The 22741-nt window shown below is 34.6% G+C and overlaps 1 non-coding gene across 1 annotated transcript; it reads right to left on the reverse strand.

The window, feature by feature from the left end:
• Positions 1 to 20749: 20749 nt before the first annotated feature.
• On the reverse strand, positions 20750 to 20822 carry TRNAP-GGG. Its single transcript has one exon. It is a non-coding gene; the product is annotated as a tRNA-Pro (tRNA).
• Between the last annotated feature and the right edge of the window lie 1919 nt (positions 20823 to 22741).

Here is a 22741-nt window from a genome sequence, read left to right on the forward strand (position 1 = left end):
GCCTCCATTAAACACTTTCTCAAAAATGAATAGACAATCTCTTGAGAAAGTCCAGTTCAAATTCTATGTTTCTTACAGTGAACTGTATTTTCTCTCTATTGCTTCAAGCCACCTGTCTCCTTTCTGCCCTTTGTAGTGATATTTTGGAGCTGGTCTTCATGTGCTTTAGAAAGCCAACTGTGTGCATTTCTTGGCTCTGCATTCAATGACTTCATACTGATGACTGAAATCAGCCATGGTGGGACTACTTGTGCCACAAAAATCAGCAAACACTAGAAACCAGAGCTATTTTTCCTTCAGAGAATCAATTTACCAATATACCACTACCTCTGGGGTAACATAACAAATTAAATCCATTTTCCATAAGGGTCACTAAAATATTTGAGAACAGCTATTTCTCTTTGTCCCTCCCCTTTGTGAAAGATGGAATTTAATAGCTGTTTTAAAATGTTACCCTCCTACCTCTACTTTTCCAGGCTAACCATTCTTGTTCTCTTAACTTTTTCTTCTAAATTTATTTTGTGTATTATTTTCATCTTAGCCTCACTCCCAGGATAAACAAAACAAAAATCATTTAACTCTACTAAAACATGATATCCAGGACTGTATATTGTTTCCTAGATGTCCCTTGTGGATGGGTACCATTATATTCAATACTGTTACCCTTGGTTTTTTCACTTTTATAATTTTAAATCATTTGAGTATTATTGACAGTTGTTTATATTAATATTCATAATTTATCTTAATTCATTCTAAATTTAGAGTCAACAACAAACATTTATTAAGAGCTAGATGTAAATCATTTTCCATTCTGTGATAGAGATTTAGGGAAAAGACATTCAGAGGATCAAAGACATAAGAATTAGGACAAGTGGTGTCACTGATCACTTATTACACACGTGAATTTTTTTGTTGCATCCATATATTTTTATATAAATTAAAATTTACACAAATATATTAAAAGTTTGACAAAGGCTATACACTATTGGAATGCAGGTGCAATGCTCTATAAATACTAAAATAAATCACAAAAATGGAAATTATTATATATGTATCTATGCATATAATGTATAGTCACAAAAGATATTTCTATGAAACTGTTAACTTAGGCACATTGGTGAATTAACATTAACATTGGTGAATGTCAGCACGTGTACAATATCTGATGGCTAGCACTTCAATAAAAAAAATTTTGTGTTAGTCTTATGTAATGAAGTATGACTCATTCTTTAAGAGTACAAAGTGAATGTTTCCATAAAGAAAAAAAAAGGCAAAACACAAAACTCTATGCCCAACAAAATTTCCATTCTGCAGTCAATGACAATTACTCAATGTTCTCTGAAATTTTGCATTGAAGATTTATCGCTGTTCTGAAAAATATGTTATTTTTTGCCTTTTATTGATTTTTATTGCTATCTACCTAGAGAAATAAAAGCATTATATCAATAAAAATCATTTATGTCTTTTGACATTTTAAAAATTTGTTAAAATCTAGCATAAACTAGGTAGAATCCTAGTTCTACCTTAGGCTGACAATGCCCAGGATTTTTATCTTAATTAATCAAACATGAATTAATAACATGTTAATACAGAAACATATGGCAATATGAATTATAAAATATTTATCCACATATGGGATAATTCAATAGTTGTGCGTCTGTAAATAAAAAATATCCATAAATACTTTTATATACAGACCTAACAAAATATAAGTGCTTATAATTAAGGCTAAATCAAGTCAGTAGCCAAAAATACTTAAACATACCCTGATCTAAGTATTGTGAAATTTTAGGATGAATATAATGTCATTTGTTCATTCTTATTCATGTGAGAGTGACTGTTAAAATTCATATTGTATTTTCTTTTAGAGTAACTTAGTCTCTACACTTGGACAAAGGAAATGTTGAATATATATGCACACCAAAAGGCTCTTTATCTGACCTAATGACTTAAAAACCAGCACTGGTGAAGAAAAGTTATGGCATACTTGTAGGTGTTTTCACATTATTTTAGGAGAATGGGGAGTATAGACATGCTGCAGACACAAATATTTGCTCTATATGAATACATACCCTCCCAATGACTGGGAGGAAAGTTTTAATTCCCACCACATAATGGGCCATTTGCCTCGAGTGTTTCAGATGGTTCAATAATCACTAGCCATGTGTGTAGTTTGTTGAATTATTTAAGCTTATTTCCAGGGGGAAAAAAAAGACAGGGAAGGAGGCAACTGATTCAATGCAAATGAAAAGCTTTTGAAGCTCCCTATGGTGAAGATGTGATTACAGTCAGACAGTTAATAACCTAGACTTAGAAAAATCTGAAGGTTTTAAAACTGTCTGGCCAGTCAGTAAATGAGGTTTTTCCACACTATCGACCAACTGCCATGCGTTGTAATGGTTTAAGATCTGTTTGGAGTTGGAGTGGACCCACAAATGAAGCAAGAATACCACCCCCTGTACTTTCCATGATTAAGAAAAGTAGTTTGTAAACCCCAACGGTTTTCCTCTGGATTTGGGATTGAGTCTTCACTGTATATAATTCCTAAAGCCATGCACAATGCATGCTATTCTTTGAAAGCTAGGATTGTTGATTTGTAAAGTACTTATATGTTGGGGCAGGGTCTCCCTCTCAAGATGACCACTACCTCTGCACGCATGGACATTCAATGAATGTTGCATAACTGGAGAAAACCAGAATTTCTGGGCAGCAGTATTTCCTCTGGTTCTGAGATCAAATTTAAATCGAAATTTGGAGACCTATGATTTCATTTTAGCTGCTACTGAAAACCCATTCAGCACATCTATAGAAAAAACAATTTTTTAATGTTCTTTTAATTTTATGGAGTAAAAAATTCTTTTCGGCTACAAATCTTTGCAGATATGATAGAGATATCTTTCTGAGTTTCATGAAGTTTCTTTGAAAATTAGATAATTATTATATGTTTGAACTCAGGTGAGTCTTTACATCATTTATACAATGGTGAGAAGTTTAAGTTTGCTTAGATGAAATTAAAATGATGTCAAGTGTTTTATTGAGCTGAATAAATATGACTACAAAATTTATTCTGAGCTCTGTTGATGAAATTTTCTCCCTAGACTCAAAATATAGTTTAATTGATCTGCTTTCCTAACATTTTATGTGTCAGTTATTTTATTATTGTTTATGAGAATGAGAGAAGAAACCATTTTAAAATATTTTAACTCAGAAGAGATTTTGATTCCCTTCTTGTAATCAGTTCCTTCTTAGAATTACCTTATTAAAAATAAGGGTTTTGCCCTCCAGGCCAGGAGTAGCCTGTTAAAATGCAGTAGCATTAACTGTTTTGGAATGTGTGTGTGCGTTCGCGTGTGTGTGTGTGTGTGTGATTTTTTTTCTTTCAGTAAAAAAGCCAAAAAGGATATTAACATTTCCAGTCATCTAAGGGAAACTTCTTTCTTCAGAGCTCAGCACTGAAGTTGCTTTTGCACTAGCAAAGTTGTAAAATTTAGGCAGCTCTATATTTGTTCTCACAGAAAACTTTCACTATTCACTTTTCTCTTAAATGTGCAAAATCTCATAAATCCTAAAAAAATAAAAATCCTCATAGTCGAAGATGATTAGTTATATAGCAAATGCAGTATCTTTAAATATTCTGTCTCATGCTCACCAACCAGATTAATTAACATAAGAAAGTTATCTTGGAAAAATGTTTTGTTATAGCTCAATTATTGATGGAGCTTACACTTTGAATTTAATCAGCAGTTTTTGCTCTCTGCTGCACTATTGCATGAAGTCCCTCAGCTCCTCACCCTGAATGAAGATTTCATGAGATATGAAGACATAGTCATGTTTTTATTTTCCCTCTCACAAATACTTGTAAAGAAAAGAGGAAGAGTCTTACTGTATTATGATTGAGAAGTATATGAGACTTAATTGAATTTACATAAAAACACTGGAAAGAAATTTTTAACTTTTTTTGTCTTTTCTTAAGCAAACACACAGGGCAAAAAAACATTTGTGTGTGGCTAGTTGAATAAATTTACAGATAGCAATATTAATTATAAAGAAAGAAAACATTCTTTCATTTTATTACACAGTTAAAAATAAAATTTTACTTTTATAATATTTGACGGATTCTACTCCCAATTTTTAGCATTTCATTTTAAGCCACAAAATTTTATATGAGTAGTCAAAAAGTTTAACTGGTGTTAAGAGCTCAAATTGTTCAATTTGACATAGCTACAATTTCCTTTTGAAAGTCACCACATAAAAGCCTTTCCTCTTCCAAAATTATCAATATTTGATTTATAACAATACAAGTAAATTGAAAATAAATAGGTCATGTACAAAATCATACACTCACACTCTGCTCCAAAGTAATAAAATATTCCAAAGCAAATAGGTAATAGCAAGTACACACATGACTAGAAATTTAACTCTCTCTGTACATACTTTTTTGCTGAAAACATTCAAATCAGCAAATTGGCCACCTTTAAAAGAAAATCACAATTTTCAAAGTTCTACCAGGCTGCATATAAATACAGCAAACAAACAAAAAAAGTGCATAATGTTAATAGAAGCTAAAAGTCATTGAACTACACATATGGTGTATATAATAAAAATGTTTTCTTCTGCAAAAGAGATTTAGGCACAAACACAATGTTTTCTCAAAGATAATACTTGGTCTTTTGTAAAATACTGGTTAAAGATTTTGCTTGAATGATAGAAGCTACTATATGTCATAGATAGGACAAGAATGGTACTTTGGCAAAACTGGATAAGGAAAATATAAGCCATAGCAAAAAAACCCCAGAAAATATAAGAAATTTCACTAATAAAATTCTTAAAAACCATTTATCAATGGGAAATACTTTATAATCTTATTATTATCTATTTACTATATAAACAGAGGCTGCTACTACTTAAATCAGCTCAACAGTTTTTCAACAACCATGTAACTTTATTAAAGTTATTTACTATGTAAATAGAATTTAATCCAAAACATTGTATGGCTATTTTTCTTTGCTGGTACTACTTTCCCAATAAAATAAATGAATAGAATTAATTTGATTGCAAAAGCTTCCTACAACTCAACAAGGAACAACAGATTTGCATTGTTACTTTCTCTCAGATTTTGAAGTTGACATTCCCTGGGAAGACAACAAATTCTATGTAGAGGTGGACTGCTGACAAACACCAGCTTCAGCTTTTCCAGAAATTACATGTAGTTAGGAAAAAAACAAAGAAACTATGTCTTCTTAACTCAGCATCCCATTGGTGTGAGAATTGAAGTGGGGAGGGGAGAGAAGAGGATTTTAATTGATTCTGAGCATCCAGAGAGTTGAAAAGGTCAGCATACACAGTCATCAAAATGTGCACACCAAATCCTAAACTAGTGAAAGAAAGAAAGCTGGGTAACACTAGTGCAAGTCATTGTTGTATTATTGTTTTTGTTTGAAACATGGTGAAAGAGCAGTTTCTGTATTTAAGAAAATAAAGCACTTAGAAGCATACATGATTAGAGTATTCAAATGGATTATTCGCCATGTTCATTTGGGAAAGTCCCTATCAATAACAGGTGATACTTAACTGCATTGCATCATAAGACTAGACTGTTCATTAATAAAGCAAGGAGGAAGCTAGAACTATAAATCAACAGAGACTCCTAGGGAGTTTTATATTAGGCAGTAATTAAATAATAGTTCATGTTGCTTTCTTTCACTGGGAATTACATCCTTTTCACCTCTTCTCTGCTAAAGCAGAGACATCCATTACGACGAGTAGCTACAACACTTGTCAGATGTGATCAGCTCCAAACAGCTGAAGGCCAACTGACGTGTACTCTCTTAAAGCAGGTTTTCTTCTCCCCCCCAAGCCCACTGTCCTTTCACGTGCATGCAACAGTCAAAAGGGATCACATCACCTAATGAAGAAAAACAGAAGCATATGGTAGGAAGGGGCCTCAGCAGGAGCCGGCTGAAATGCCAAGGCTTGCACATAAACAAAATATATGCAAAAATGTGTGTTCACAGAAGCTGTCAGCCACTGCTTCAGGAAATAATAAAGCCTGCAAAGGAAGATAGAGTTTTCCTGTGACCACAGTTACCTAGGAGTCTGTATTTTGAGTTTAATTTTTTATTACTGTATGAAGTGGTGCACCAGAGCAGGCTAGTCCCAGATAGTTAATTATGCATAAGCAGTTGCAAAGTTTGATTTTGCTGTACAATATTGAGCCACGTACTCTTCACAGTATGTTTTGCTTATACCTACTGCAGACTTCCACATGACAGCTGAATTGCAAACTGTAAGTGACTTCATCACTGCCTTCCTTTTTGCGCTTGTCACTTTCCAAGGGTGAATCTTTAACTCAGTCCGTGAATTCACCCTGTCTTTGTAACTGAAACGTAAGCGCTCATCTTTTCGGATGTGTATTAATTAATATTTTAGATGTGCGTTGGGCACATCCTCCCATATTGTCTCTTTTGGATTTGCTTCTGTGCAAGGTTAACGGTCTTAATCAGAATCCTTTCTTCCCATAATGGCTCTGATCACGGGACTGCAGCTGCCCTGCTGCTCTGAATCTTTATCATTTGCTAGAGAAACCGCACATTATCTCCCCTTTTGACTTGTTAGCTTTTATGTTGGGACAACTCTGGTGTTATCACCTGGTATAATCAGTTTGACTGGAACCTTCAGACTTGTGTGTCCCTTTACTGTGAACATTTTAATATGCTGTGATGATATCGTTAGAACTGGGGAATTTGTAAGGACAGAATTCAAAGACAGAACTCTGTGTGATTTCTAAAATATGACTACAAGCATTTTATGTACCAATGTTGACAACATAAAACAAGATATTGTTGTTGTTTTTTTTTAAACTAGAAGTGATGTGGGCACTCCTGTGGACAATTGTAGTTATGTAAAAATATATTCCTTTCAACTTGAGTAAAACAATGCTTTGCGGTTTAGTTTGAATGGTATAAATAATTCACCTTGCTCTATCTAAATATTCTGTATTTTATATGAAGGATGGTCACATTTCTAGCATTATAATTAAAATACATTTTCTTAACCCTTAAACTATCTGTTCTCAATGACTCCTAAGAAAGAAAATACATATTTGTTCATTTGTTTTTTTTTTTTTGAGGATAACATTAAGATAGAGTATATGCTTTTAATTCTTAAAAAGAGTCCTTTATTGAAAAGGTGACTGGAAGCTGCAATTTAGCATCTGTCTAAAACTAAAAATTTAAAAGGATGCAATTAGTTATGTGACAAAAGATTGATGTATAAAGTTTGGTTTCCCCAATATTCTAAATGCTTTACATCCATTTACTGGTTCATTTGTTTCATTGTATGAGTATAAATCAAAAAATGGTACTTGTGAGCAGTTTTCTTTCCTTTGGAAGTTATATGAAAACACTTTGCTAGACATTGACATAATCAAAATATCAAGGCTTCTATATTAATTTTTACTTTGAGCAAGGCCAGCATCTGACAGAATCCCTTCCTGTCAGAGAGTCTTACTGACTCGGTAGTGGCATGTTGATAAATTTCTTCTTGGATAATTCTTAAAGGGTTTATTTCTCTTTGACTCTCCTAGCATTTCATCCTAAAACTTGTACTATGAGTAACTGAGGAAATCAGAAAAAGCACAACTTGGGAATATGCATCCTTATGAAACTCACACTAGCATTGACTGGATCAAAATGAAGGCAGAGTTGAAACAAGTGGCTATTTGTTGTAGACTATTCAGGACCAACTGATTGAACCTTCAGTTCTATTCCCAGTGAGGTGAACCATGCCTTACCACACATTTTCTACCGTATGGCCAAATACAGAGAATTGGATTAAGATACTTTTCAGAATCACTTTTTTCTTTTGGCAATGATTCTTTAGGTGGATCTAAGAAACAGCTCTGCTTGGCCCAGGATTGTCCCAAATGTCCTTTTAGCTATTTCATTATAGGCAACAGGAGAGCCAGAGAGAGCAACTGCAGGCAAAATGTTGATTCCTCCTGGCATGCCTTTGATTCCAGCAGGAAAGGTGCTCTCAGCATCCTGTTACGCCCCTGATTCATCTCCTAATGCTCCATGTGTTAGCAAAGCTTGGCCTTGAAGTGTGTGTGTGTGTGTGTGTGTGTGTTTTTCCTGAAGTACAGTCTTTCAGACACTTCTGGCAATTTGATTTTAAAATGTCGAGTAAAGAGGATAGGTCGGTAGTGCCAGGGGGAAGAGTTGCACTGCACAATTACTAGACTAATGCAAAATAGAAAAAAAAAAACCCACAGAAATTTGCTGAATACTATGGGCATTATGTATTCTGGTTTAAAAGGGCTTATTGGGAAAATATTTTGTAAAAGGGTATAAACATTTCTGAGTAGTCTCTAAGATAGTTTTGAATGCTTGCTAATATTGCTCCTGCTACACTTTGAAAAAGTCTCCAGGAATAAATCAATGTAGACATCTAAGAATATCCTAACACCATTAAAAACAAGCAAATAGGACCACTGTTTGCCATGTTCACAAGTATATTCAATTTCCTAAAACTTTCATTATTAAAGAGCTCTTAGAGCATTTTACGATTATTCTCAATTACTGTGATCATGTGCAATTTGTAACAGGTAATTTAATTTATTCTTTACTGAACAAATAATTGAAGAAACTGACAAATTTCTCATAAATAAAAAATGTACAGCAGTAAGAATTTGAATTCATATGAATAGCTGGAGATTGTATTATAAACAGGAAATCCTTTCTTTCTAATGCTAATTGAAGTTATTTGGATAAATATGTGTTGGTGTTATAAAATATTTTAAATGTTAAATGTATATTGAGAACAAAGGTGTGATTTTTAAAAAGTGAATTATTTGAATATAAACTTACATTTTAACCTCATCAAAGGTAGTATGAATGCAAATTAAACCCATCTTTTTTCTTATATTACTAGGATTGTACTATATCCTATGGAATTTGGAAACACTGAGTATTTTCATATCTTATTTGATCTCATGAAAATGAAAAGACCACTAATACCCGACGAGAGGCAAGTGGCAGAATCCAGCTGAACATATTTCACAAATTCCACAAAATTAAGAACTTTGTTGTTGGCCAAGAAGTGATGTCTCACATTCAGCTTGAGGTAGAAACCATCTCTTTTCTCAAAACTATTTTCTACCAAAGGCAATTTTTAGCGTGGTGTTTCAATGCAGACACACATTTTAGAAGATACATAGCCACAGTAAATTTGTGAATGGAACCTTGTTCAAATGGTAAAAAGGTAATCCTTGTTTTGTTTTGTTTGTTTGCTTGCTTTTATATGCTTTACTATTTTCAGTTATAAATGAAATTGAAAAAAAGTAAGTCATATATAACAGGAAAATATGAGAAAATGCAGCTGTGGGAGATCAAGAAAACTGAGGAAATAAGAAACTGAACAAGTACATTGATGATTCTTGGTATTGCTGGATTGTTGAAGCACCTCAGACAATATTGACTTGACTTTGGGATCATTTAGACCTTTCTTTGTTTGAAATCTCTTCAAACAGGATAAAAAATAGACCCTGAAAGCCTTCTCTTGCCTTTCTTGTTCCCTCAGCATGTCTAGGTGTTTACCAAGTTTGCTACCATATATCCTGCTTTACTAACATTCAGTGCACCCTGCTGCTATATAATATTTATTTATTTTATTTTTGCAAGCTTGTGTAAAGACTTTAATGTTTAAAATCTGAAAATATAAAATGCAAATGAACCTCTGGACCAATTTCCAATAGCAAAATGAATAAGCATACTATGTGTGTGTGTGTGTATCCCTCAAAAAATGTATGAATACAAAAGCAGAATAAAACCAATGTTTTTGATTGGTAGAGTTATTCAATACATTTTTACATGGAAGTGCCAAGGCTGGATGCATTAAATGTATTTACGTAAAAAAGCACGAAGATCATGTGGTATCAGAAACAATATGAGATGTGATATTTTATTTTGTGTTTTAGCAGGAGGGTCAAAATGTTTGGGGATTCATTTATTTTTAAACTTAGGTGTTTTAGCAGTGACACATTTTTAAAGCTCTAAATCTTAGCTCCCAAAGGTTATGCTTTTTATATTCTCTAACAGCATTTATTATATGACTAGCTGACAGCTATTTCAATTAGGAGCCTTAAGTTAAAGATTATTTTGATAGAGTAGCTCCAGGGATTGATGATTTGGTACTACCTTTTGAAAGGCTTGGCATGTTGTTTTCACAACAGGCAAACAAAGTCACCCCTATAATCAATAATAATAACAGCAACAATAATAATACATGGGTCTAGTACAATCTTCTATACAGATTATGGCTTTACACCCCCGATTCTTTTCCTTTGACAGGTAAATGGTTGAAGACAGAAGACTTATTATAGATTTTACATCTAGCCCATGAGGATTTTGACTGATTCCATTGAGCAGGCTCAGGCCAGCTAAGTCCTTCCCTTCAAAGCATCATGGGTGTCTCTGAGCATCATTGCAAGCTTGTCCTGGCAGTAAGCCAGGCTTCAAAAGCCGTTCACTGCAGTCACTGACTCACTAATGGGCAACTGCAGGCTTTCTGATTTTCCTTTCGTTTCATGTGTTCATTTGACATAAATTTAATTAAACCAAATCTGGTGTTAAAGCAAGATGAGATAAAAGTGATATGTCTCAAATTAAAGAACTGTGAAAGATACAGGAAACAGAACTATGCTTTTTTTTAAAAAATCTGTTTCTGTAAAATATTGTCAATTTTTATAAGCTTACTACTTAAAGTCGACCAAAAAAAAAAAAGATAGGGGTATGCATTATTAAGAATAATGTGTATCCAGGGTTAGATGAAGGTCTTGGCCCCACATTCTCTGTAGTAAAACCTTTCATAGAATTCTTATGTTTTCTTTCATTCTCACACTTCAGGTAGTCACCTCTTCACAGGATATAAGACAAGTCTGCCCTTCTTCTAGCTACATAGCTATAGTTGTTAGGCAGCTCAAAAGCATACAACACCAGAAACATGAAAAGATCACATATTAAATGTAAAAAAAAAATCATCATTTTTCAAAGGGTCCTTTGGTTTTTACTTAAGGCTAAAGAGGAGATAGAGTGAAAAAGATCATGTTGCTTAAAAAGCTCCATTTAATTGCTTTGAATGTTGCTTTAGGAAACATCCAAGTTTCTCCTTTTAAAAATTGCTTTTTCTCCATTAAAAGAAATCCCAGACTAGAAATACACTATGTGAACTAAAAGCAGTTTTGCAATCTTTCTCAAGAATGCTCAGACTGATCCTTTTCCTTCCCCCAGCTGAAAGGCTGTTACCTCCTAGGACCACACCATAAGTCGCTGGATGTAAAATGATTACTCTGAGCAAATATACACAAACTAGCAAGTGATTGCAGTGTCCTGTGGATAAGAATCAAGAAAACCAGGGGAACTGAGCTGACAAATTATGTGATAGAAAGTAGATGTCCTTGGGGGCAGAAAACCGGTATGTGGCATGTGGACTGTCCGTCTTTCTTGCATTCCAACTTTTGATGGCCAAATTCTTTCATTACAAACAGAACTCAGATGCTTCTGGCATACTCCCCTTACTTGATTACTTTTTGTAGGATTCACTGGGATTTAGACTCAGGGTGTAGGATTATCAAATCCCTCTGTTACATCTTTCATTTAAAAGATGAAAAATTAAGGGCCAACAAAATTAAGTGACTTGTCCAGGGTCACACAGCCTGTTGTTAGCACAGCTGAGACAAAATCCACGTCAACTAACTCCCAGGTGAATGTTGCTTTAATTTTTGTTTTTAGGGACTTTTGAGTGCTTTATTAAAATGGATCTTTTGGAGTCTTTAAAAGAAACTCTTTATATTTCCAGGTGCTTGTCATGTCTCTGACCTAAGAGAAAATATTCATAGTGGAATAGGTAGAATTAAATCTATTTAATATTCTCAAGAGTCTCATATAGATTTCTCATTTTCAGTCAGTTCAGTAGCTCAGTCATATCCTACTCTTTGTGACCCCATGGACTGCAGCAAACCAGGCTTGCTTTCTCATTTTAGTACTCAATGAATGTTACTCATTGGGCAAAACTTTTTTTTTTCCAGAATTACTAATGGGGCCATTTTTAGACTATGATTTACATGGAGTAGAACCTACTCATGAAAGCCGTTCATACCTTTAATATAACCACAAAATAAACCCTATGTTTCATCAGCAACCAAGCAGAGTAATGACCCTCCAAACGCATTTATGTAGTCCTTAAGAAATTTCACTTGAAATTTTATTCCAAATTCAAATTATCATTGAAATATAAAAGACAGAATGTTTTACTCCCCCTTATACAAACCAAGTTTTTTGTGTTTTTTTTTCTAAACACTTCGGATCTTTTTAGCCATGAACCTAAATTTACTTACAGAGCTATTATATAATTTCTATATTTATTTACCTTCCTATATATACATTTTAATATAGACTCTAGACGTGAATCTGAGTGAACTCCAGGAGATGGTGATGGACAGGGAGGCCTGGCATGCTTCGATTCATGGGGTTGCAAAGAGTCGGACACGACTGAGCAACTGAACTGAACTGAACTGAGTCTATTAGGGCTTCCCTGGTAGCTCAGCTGGTAAAGAATCTGCCTGCAGTGCAGGAGACCCTGGTCCAATTTGTGGGTTGGGAAGATCCCCTGGAGAGAGGCTACCCTCTCCAGTATTTTGGGGCTTCTCTGGTGGCTCAGATGGTAAAGAACCCACCTGCAATGTGGGAGACCTAGTCTATTAAAACTAGGACTTTAAGACTCTAGTTTTTATACAGCTTTAAAATGCTTAATGAGACTTTGACAAGGTCCACAATGACAGCATGTGTTACCAGTACTCTTGCCTGGGAAATCCCATGGATGGAGGAGCCTGGTAGGCTACAGGGGTTGCAAAGAGTCTGACATGACTGAGTGACTTCACTTTCACTTTTCACTTTCACGCACTGGAGAAGGAAATGGCAACCCACTGCAGTGTTCTTGCCTGGAGAATCCCAGGGACAGGAGCCTGGTGGGCTGCTGTCTATGGGGTCGCACAGAGTCGGACATGACTGACATGACTTAGCAGCAGCAGCAGCAGCAGCATACCCAATTTATTGCGCGCACACACACACAGCACAAAGGGTGAATCAGCCACTGAACACTTGGTAATCACTCTACTTAACAAAGATACTCCATTTTTCTTATGGCATATACATATATATTCAGGTAATTTTACTATGTTAAACTTGGCACATTATTCAAATTTCTATATTTTCACAATCTTGGAATTTAAGTGTTTCATTTTCATAAGGGCTGAGTGAGCTTCTAGTGACAGACTTCAAAGGTAGAAGTTCTATAAGATACCATGTTAGCTAGTTGATTTGATTAATCAGAATGTAATTGACAGTGTTTATAAATCTCACTATGCTGAAGAACTGATGTTTAAAAAAAATTAAAGCAAAAATAAATTTCAAATTACCAGTGTTAAGCATAAGGGCAGGAAAATAGTATCATTATCATCTAATAATTTAACGACTACATAATACTCTTCAAAAATGTCCCTTCCCTAATTGTTGCTAACCTGTCTGAACAAATGTCTTTGTTAAAAAGGTAGAATTTTAAAAAATCATAATGATTCCTGTATATTTAAAAGATTTATATTTCTGTCCCCAAAATGATTTTGTACAACATAAATTGTATGTCTTTCCAAATATCTGGAAGTTTAATTTTTAAACTTTATGTATCAGTAACAAAATTAACATTTCAGATGTTCTAATCACAACATTTAGAAAATATGGTCAAGTGCAACTTTTCATTGGTAGAAGCTCAGCTGGTAAAGAACCCACCTGCAATGCAGGAGACCCCAGTTTGATTCCTGGGTTGGGAAGATCCCCTGGAGAACTGATAGGCTACCCATTCTAGTATTCATGGGTTTCCCTGGTGGTTGCTGAGCCGGTAAAGAATCTACCTGCAATGGAGGAGACCTAGGTTTGATCCCTGGGTTGGATAGATCTCCTGGAGGAGGGCATGGCAACCCACTCCAATATTCTTGCCTGGAGAATCCTCACAGACAGAAGAGCCCGGTGGGCTACAGTCCATAGGGTCACAAAGATTCGGACATGACTGAGTGACTAAGCATAGCACAGCACATCCTTGTAACAGGACGAAATCTTTGAAAAGCTGGGTAACTCCTAAGGTGCTGGAAATACATAGTGTGTCCCCATAAAGCATTTTTTTCCCCAAGATTCTCAACAGTAGTAAATGACTTCTGATAAATTAGCATTAAAGATTTTTTTGAGTAAGTATGAAAAACCTTCTGTTTATCACTTCTTAAGAGTGTTAAGAAGCAAATTGCTTATAAAAACTGACATGTGAAAATAATCAGAGTTCAGAAAAACAAGTACAAATTTCAAAAATAATCTGTAAAAATCATTTTTAAAAAATTCCTCCTGATATTCAGTGTAATGGCATTTCATCTCCAATAGTTAGAATCTCGTTTAACGTCTTAGCAACCATTATGAGGCAAGTAGCTCTTGAAAATGACTGAAAAAGTGTAGGCTGTTCCTTGGGAGGTCTATTCTTCTCCTGTTAAGTATTTAGATAATACCTAAGGCTTGGTGCCTGACATCTTAGACTTCCTCAGAGTGAAGTTACAGTGTAGGATAACCCAGTACCAAACATGAATTGACAACTAATTTTTTAAAAACAATGGTTGGCAATATCTGGAGGAATGCCTTTTTTTATATCTATGTTCCCCTATTCCTGTATCTTATTTGGCATCATATTAGACGGAGCCAATCTTGTACATGGAATTTCATGTGGGTCACATAATACAATTCATCCTCTTCCTCCCTTTCTCTCCCTCCTGTCTTTTCTTCCATTCATCCTCCTTCACTACCTCCTCCTCCTGTTTATTAAAAAAAAAAAAAAAACAATAAAACCAGTAAGGATGAGAAGAGTTCATGTATGTCATATTATTAATCAAATATATTTTGTCTGGTTTATTTCTTCTCTTTTGATTGACAAAAGGAATTGGCAAGGAATATTTTCAAAGAAAATTTTATTGATAAAATTTGATATATTAAAGAAGCAATTTTATACTAAAGAAGTAATTCTTGGTAGAAATTTGAATGCAACACTAGGGCTGAAATGTTCTTGAGCAGGAGTTGGCAAACTCTTTTTGTAAAATCCAGACAAAAAATATTTTAGATTTTGTGGGACCTACAATTGTATGTCTTCACAATTGTATGGCTTCACAAAACTTCGGTAGTTGATGATTTTGATATTCTGTATATTGTGAACTTTTTTGCATTGACTTTGAGCTTTAAACATTGCATTAGGCTGTTATTATCTTTCCTATTGAGCTTCTGATACCTCTTTAAATTCTGTGCCCAAAGTGAGTGAGTGCCTACTTGCCTTAACCTAGTTTCAGCCCCATGTAGCTCAAAAGCAGCCCAAGACAATATGTAAATAAGTCAGCATGGCTGTTTTCCAACAGAATTTTTACCTGTTGACACTTAAACTTGAATTTCATGTTATTTTCACACTGTGAAATATTATTTCTTCTTTTGATTTTCAGCCATTAAAAATCATAAAAAAAATTCTTAGTTTGCAGGTACAAAAACAGGCAGTCAGCTAAATTCATCACTTTGGTCATAGGTTGCCAACCCTTCCTTTTGAAATTCAGGTATGTCCTATTTTTTGAGAGACTTTTCTGCAAAAGTTACATTAATATTGATAAGTCTATAAGACACCAACAGTTTTCTTAGAAGAATGAAATTATGGGTAATTGTTTCCTCTATAATATGTTCATATTGCTTTCATAATTAAAATTCCAAAATATTGATAGCTTATTTTTATGACTCAAAAAACATCTATCTATTGGAATGCATCAGAATCTCAGAATCTCAGTGTGAGTTCACTTTTGATCGATGCTCAATGAGAAGTTATTCTTAATATGAAATTTCAAGCCAGCCAATGTTTAGATTGTAGGTCAATTTATGATTTATGAACAAGAATGGGCATACTATGGGCTCTCAGGTTTTTAACTCATTGTAAATAAATGATAATTTATAAACACATATTCCCATAAATATTTATGATAGACCTGTGTAGTCTATCAACAAACATTCAAATCCTTGGATTTTTTGTTTTTAGTGACTATAACTATCATTTACCCATGCACTATCTCTCTCCCAAACACCTTTAAAGAAGAGTGGCAAGATATAATGAAAAAACAAACAAATAAAACCATGGATTTGGGAGATGATCTGTACCCTAGGTCTGCTTCATAAACAAGTGATCAATAAACAAAATTTCTTTTTTGTCATTAGATCCTGGGAAAGAAAGAGGATCTGTTCTCTATTACCTAAGTACTTAGTTCTCCATTACTTAGGTGTCTCCATTACTTAGGGGAGACAGGCTTATCAAATCACAGAGTCAAATTTGAAACAAATTACCTTACATAAGTCACAAAAAGTGGTTAAGACCTCTGATGTTAGTAGTTCTCTGTAGCAATCAGATAGCTGATTGGGGCTGACTGTTCAATTAACTATGTGATTTCCAACAACTTTCCCTATATAAAAAATATATTCTCAGCATGTTTGCTTCACAAATTCCCTGTGAGTTTAGCTTTATAAGTGCATTTTAAAGTTATGCATGGCTTAAGTGATGTTGTAAATAAATAAAACATAAAAAATACTGCCTATCTGGCTACAGAACTGAGCTACCACCAGATTTCAGCCGGCTTGGCACAAGGATAATGCTTTGGAGCAATTCAAGTCTGAAACAGCTTCAGTGAAACCATTTAAACTTGAGGTATATTGGCAGAACAAGAATATGTTTAAACTAAATTTGGCTTAAGCCACCTATTACTCATACCCTCTTTCTACTGCATTCACACTCCAATTAGCAAACTGTACATGATACACACACATATATTTATAGTTTATGTTTTTCCTGTGTTGGCAATGAAACTTTTTAAATTACTTTCCGTAAGCTGTGAGAATCTTTTATTCGTATCTATTTGATAAGATAAGCTTGGCTCTGGAAGTAGTGGGGTGCACAAGTTTTTCCTGTTCAACTTAGAGAAGAGTTACATTTGTACCCATTACCTCTAACCCATTACCACTTCCTACTCCTCTCACTTCCTGGGATAATGATCATCTGCCTCCTTTTCATAATAACCAACACTCATGAGGCAGTTCTGTGACAAATGCTTTGTATGCACTACTGTCATTATTGGAAACAATAGGTACAACAGTATTTCAAAGTTAAGAAATTTGTCTATGGTTACAGCTTCCCTAGTGGCTCAGAGGTCAAAGCATCTGCTTGGAATGCAGGAGACCGGGGTTCCATCCCTGAGTCAGGAAGATCCCCTGGAGAAAGAAATGGCAGCCCACTCCAGTACTCTTGCTTGGAGAATCCCATGGGGGAGGAGCCTGGTGGCCTACAGTCCATGGGGTCGCAAAGAGTCGGACATGACTGAGCGACTTCACTCACTCACAGAATCAGTATCTTTTGTACTATGACATCTAGTTCTTTCTAAATCAAAATCTGTGGTTTTTTTTTTTTTTTAAGTTTTGGGGTTTAGGTATAATTTAAGTACGCCAAAAGACACAATGAGTTTTGACAAACATGCTTAAGTTTGTACCACAACCACAATCAATATATAAAATATTTTCACCATTGTAAAACCCTCCCTCATTACTCTTTATAATTTATTGACTTTCCCTACCCACAGATTCTAGTTTCTACTGATCTGACTTCTGTCCCTATATGTTTGATATTGTTAGAATGTGATAAATATGGAATCATACAAAATATGTCATTTTGTGTGGACTTCTCTCACTTAGAATAATATTTTAAGACTTATCTTTATTTCTTCATGCTAATTCCTTCCTATTGAGTGATAAATTGATGAATGGTATTCCATTGTACAGAAGTATTTTAATAAGTTTTTTCATCCATATGTAATGGTATATGGGTTGTGTCCAGGTTTAATCAAACAATCATAATCATGATCACACAATAATGACTAAGTGTCTGAGATCTAATTGCCATCAAAAAGCAGGAGAGTTCCAGAAAAATATCTGCTTTATTGACTATGCTAAAGCTTTTGACTGTGTGGATCACAACAAAATGTGGAAAATTCTTCAAGAGATGGGAATACCTTACCACCTGACCTGCCTCCTCAGTAATCTGTATGCAGGTCAAGAAGTAACAGTTAGAACTGAACATGGAACAACAGACTGGTTCCAATCGGGAAAGCAGTATGTTAAGGCTATATATTATCACACTGCTTATTTAACTTACAAGCAGAGTATGCCATGTGAAATGTTGGACTGGATGAAGCACAAGCTGGAATCAAGATTGCAAAGAGAAATATCAATAGCCTCAGATATGCAGATGACATCACCCTTATGGCAGAAAGTGAAGGAGAACTAAAGAGCCTCTTGATGAAAGTGAAAGAGGAGAGTGAAAAAGTTGACTTCAAGCACAAAATTCAGAAAACTAAGATCATGGCATCTGATCCCATCACTTCATGGCAAATAGATGGAGAAACAGTGGAAACAGTGAGAGACTATTTTTAGGGGCTCCAAAATCACTACAGATGTGACTGCAGCAATGAAATTAAAAGGCACTTACTCCTTGGAAGGAAAGCTATGACCAACCTAGACAGTATGTTAAAAAACAGAGATATTACTTTGCTAACAAAGGTTCATCTAGTCAAAGCTATGGTTTTTCCAGTAGTCATGTATGGGTGTGAGAGTTGGACTGTAAAGAAATTTGAGCACTGAAGAATGGATCCTTTTGAACTGCAGTGTTGGAGAAGAGTCTTGAGAGTCCCTTGGACTACAGGGAGATCCAACCAGTCCATCCTAAAGGAAATCAATCCTGGATATTCCTTGGAAGGATTGGTCCTGAAGTTGAAACTCCAATATTTTGGGCATCTGATGTGAAGAACTGACTCATTGGAACAGACCCTGATTCTGGGAAAGATTGAAGGCGGGAGGAGAAGGGGACAGCAGAGGATGAGATGATTGTATGGCACTGACTTGATAGACATGAGTTTGAGCAAGGTCTGGGAGTTCATGATGGACAAGGAAGCCTTGCGTACTATAGTCCACGGGGTCACAAATAGTTAGATATGGCTGAGCAACTGAACTTACTGAACCTTTCATGTAAGTTATTGATGAGGACATTTTTTGTTTGTTTGTTTTTTTCTCTTGCACAAATACTTAGTAGTAAGATTGCTCAGTCATAAATGTTTGTTGTGTATGTTTCATTTTCTCAGAAATTGCCAGACTTCTTCTCAAAGTGAATGCAGTATTTTTGCTTACCCGTAGGCAATGCACACGAGTTCCAGTTGCTTTGCATCCTAATCAGCCATTTTAATAGACATGTGATAGAATCTCATTGTTTTAATTTTTATTTCCTTAATGAATAATGACATTGAATACCTTTTCATGTGCTTGTTTTGTCATTTGACTCTTTTCTTTTGTGAAAATATCTTTTCAAATTTTTTACTCTTTTAAGAATTGGGTTATTTGTTTTATTATTGAATTCTGTGATTTTTAATGTATATTCTGGATACAAGGAATACTTCGAATATCTTTTGCAAATATTTTCTCCCTATTTGTGTGTGCTTTTTTAAGCCTTACTTTTATTTTAAACAGTTTTAGGATCACTGCAAAATTAAGAGGAAGGTACAGAGATTCCCATATACCCCTGCATATAAGTAGCTTCTCCCATTGTCAGCATTCCTCACCAGAGGGTATGTTTGTTATAAGTGTTAAATTTACTGATAAATCATAATTACTAAAATCCTTAGTTTACCTTATGGTTCACTCTAGTTGGACATTCAATGAGTTTGAATAAATATATAATAACATATGTCTATCAATGTATTATCATAAATAATAATTTCAGTGGTCTAAAAATTCTGTGCTCCATCTATTCATCCTTCTCTCTCAAACCTCTGACAAACACTGATCTTTTTACTGGCTCCATAGTTTTGCCTAATATAAAGAAATCTGTAGAAATCTTAAAATTGATAAATTATTAAATTTGTTACAGCAATAGACTATTACATAGCCCAAAGTTAATATATATAGTATGTATCTTTATTATATTTTTAAAATGAAAATATGCTAAAATCATATTATTGAATAAAAACATATTACAAAATATTGTTATTATATGATTAAAACAAACATATTTAGCAAAAAATTGAAATTAAAGTTTTTAAAAATCTGCCATTTATCCCAGGATTTAGCAAAAAATTGTTATTCCAGGATATAGCAAAAAATAATCATGCCAGGAAGATAACCATTCCTTTGTATGTAAAATATTTGTGGAGAAATCAAATTTACTTGAAGATGAAATAAAATGGTTTTAAATGAAATGTAAAAGAGTGACTGTTTGCTTTTGTAATATCATTTGTGGTGCCTCTAATGGAAGAGAGAGCAGAGATAGAAGAATGGGCCCCAATTATATGATGGGACACCAAGGAGAATGATGGGTACTATGTAGGGGAAATATATATCATCCAAAGTAAGACATGTTTCAGAGTGAAAATGGTCTCTGTTTATAACTATACCTAGCAGAGTTGAGTATGAGTGAAGTGAGTGAAGTCGCTCAGTCATATCAGACTCTTTGCGACCCCATGGACTGTAGGCCACCAGGCTCCTCCCCCATGGGATTCTCCAAGCAAGAGTACTGGAGTGGGCTGCCATTTCCTTCTCCAGGGGAGCTTCCCGACTCAGGGATCGAACCTGGGTCTCCTGCATCCCAGGCAGATGCTTTAACCTCTGAGCCACCAGGGAAGCTAGAGTTGAGTATACTTAGCTATAATAAACCAGAGATGTGTGATCTGCTTACCTCTTAGTAATCCCTCTGACAAGGATCATCCTTGGTTATTCATTTTAGATCCCATCTTATTTGAAGGTGTCATTTTCTTCTATTTTCTCAAAATCTTTCATGGTGAATATCATGGAGAAGAGCCTTGTGCTAGTGGAAATACAGAAATATGAAGATGAAGGCTGAGTAATTCATTACACACAACTGGACCAGATTGCAGAAGGGGTTATTCAGACAATTTAAATAGTTTTGGAAATCCACAGGAAGCTATTATCTAACTTAAATATTAAAAGTAGGCACAATTTCACATTGTATTCATGTATATAGCAACATGTCTGAAGTGTAGAATAAGCCTAATAAATATTCATATGGTTAAATGAGTGAAAAAAAAATAACCTATACAGGAATCTTAACATTCCTTGAGGCATTTTGTTTGTGCTTAAAATTAATAATGGCTTAACCTTACCATATGTCACATATTATTTAAAATATATATTAACCAATTTAATACTTGCTATCATCCCATGCCCTATAAAGGTCAAGAGAAACACACTGATGCTGAAAAAAACTGAATAAACTGTATAACATTAAAAACCATGGTTCATCCCAATAAGAAGGTATTAGAAGGGACTTAGAGGGTTTGGCCTTGGATGGGTAATTTTAGAGAGAATTCAAATAAGTAAGAATTCGTTCTGAATTGAGTGTTATCAAGAAGGAGGGAGAATTCTATATTGGATGTATTAATGTGTATGAAGAACATGTTAGAAATGAAGTTGGGGTTAAGGAGTAATGGACAAAGAAGCAGGCATTTCTCACATCATCTCTGAAAGGGAGATTTGATAATTCTTGTAATTTACTCAGGGATCATATTTTTATTTCTGCTCAAACATGGTTATGAGAGATGTTAGTCACAGAATGACCTTCTAATGGTGGTGATGTCTGGCATTGTTTTGTTCAAAGGAAGAAGACCATAGCCTGGCTGAGTGTAGGCCTGGTGACAAGCTAGCTACCAATGGGAAGAAGTTACTTTCCGCTTTTCTCAGTAACATTTTATTCTCATTTTGCAGTCAAAGAAATTGAAGTACAAATAAGCTGAGTAACTTAAACAAAGGCAGAGTTAGTACCAAGTATTGGTAGGAAACAGGTTTCTGGTTCTAGAGCACCTGTGAATTATTATGGTTTTCTATAACATTCAGAATTTTTCTTGGAATTGTTATGAAGAAAAAAAGGATTTATTGTTGCTGTTGTCGAACGTGAAGTTTTGCTTTTATTTTTCGTCTCTTGAAAATGAAGAAATGACTGGTTTCTTTCATATAACTTATTTTATATGGAGATATAGTAAATTCCTTTTAGCATTTGATATCTATATATTTCCCAACAATATTTGATATACTCATGTTCCTTCTTGTGTGTCTGAGTGACTTTGACTCTGTATTCATCAAGAGCCAAAGTCTCCAATTTAAGAACCTCTGACTTTAGACTTAGATTCCCTAAGGGACACAGAAATTGACTAATTGTATGTGTTGAGCCTTAAGAGAATATTGGTTTCAATTCAACATCTCAATACAGGCCTTCCAGTCAGAATGTCAGTATGATTTAGAAATATAAGTCTCTTATAATTCTGATTATATGCTAGTCATTGTCCCCAAAGATGACTTTATTCTAAATCCTACTAAAGGAGGAAGGAATGGAGAGCATGGAAAAAATAATTACAATGCTTCCTGTCTGTCTGAGGGTTTACTGAAGACTGAAATAAGCCTAGAAAATATTGGCAGTGGGAGTAGAAGTTCAGGAAGAATGGAGATAGAGGAGAACAGTCTGTGCTTGACACTCTTCTCTCAATTATAGACTGAATCTCTTCAGTAGGGAGCCTCCTTTCTTATCT

This window comes from Oryx dammah, unplaced genomic scaffold (genome assembly GCF_014754425.2).
Source record: "Oryx dammah isolate SB20612 unplaced genomic scaffold, SCBI_Odam_1.1 HiC_scaffold_1, whole genome shotgun sequence".
NCBI classification, from domain to species: Eukaryota; Metazoa; Chordata; class Mammalia; order Artiodactyla; family Bovidae; genus Oryx; species Oryx dammah.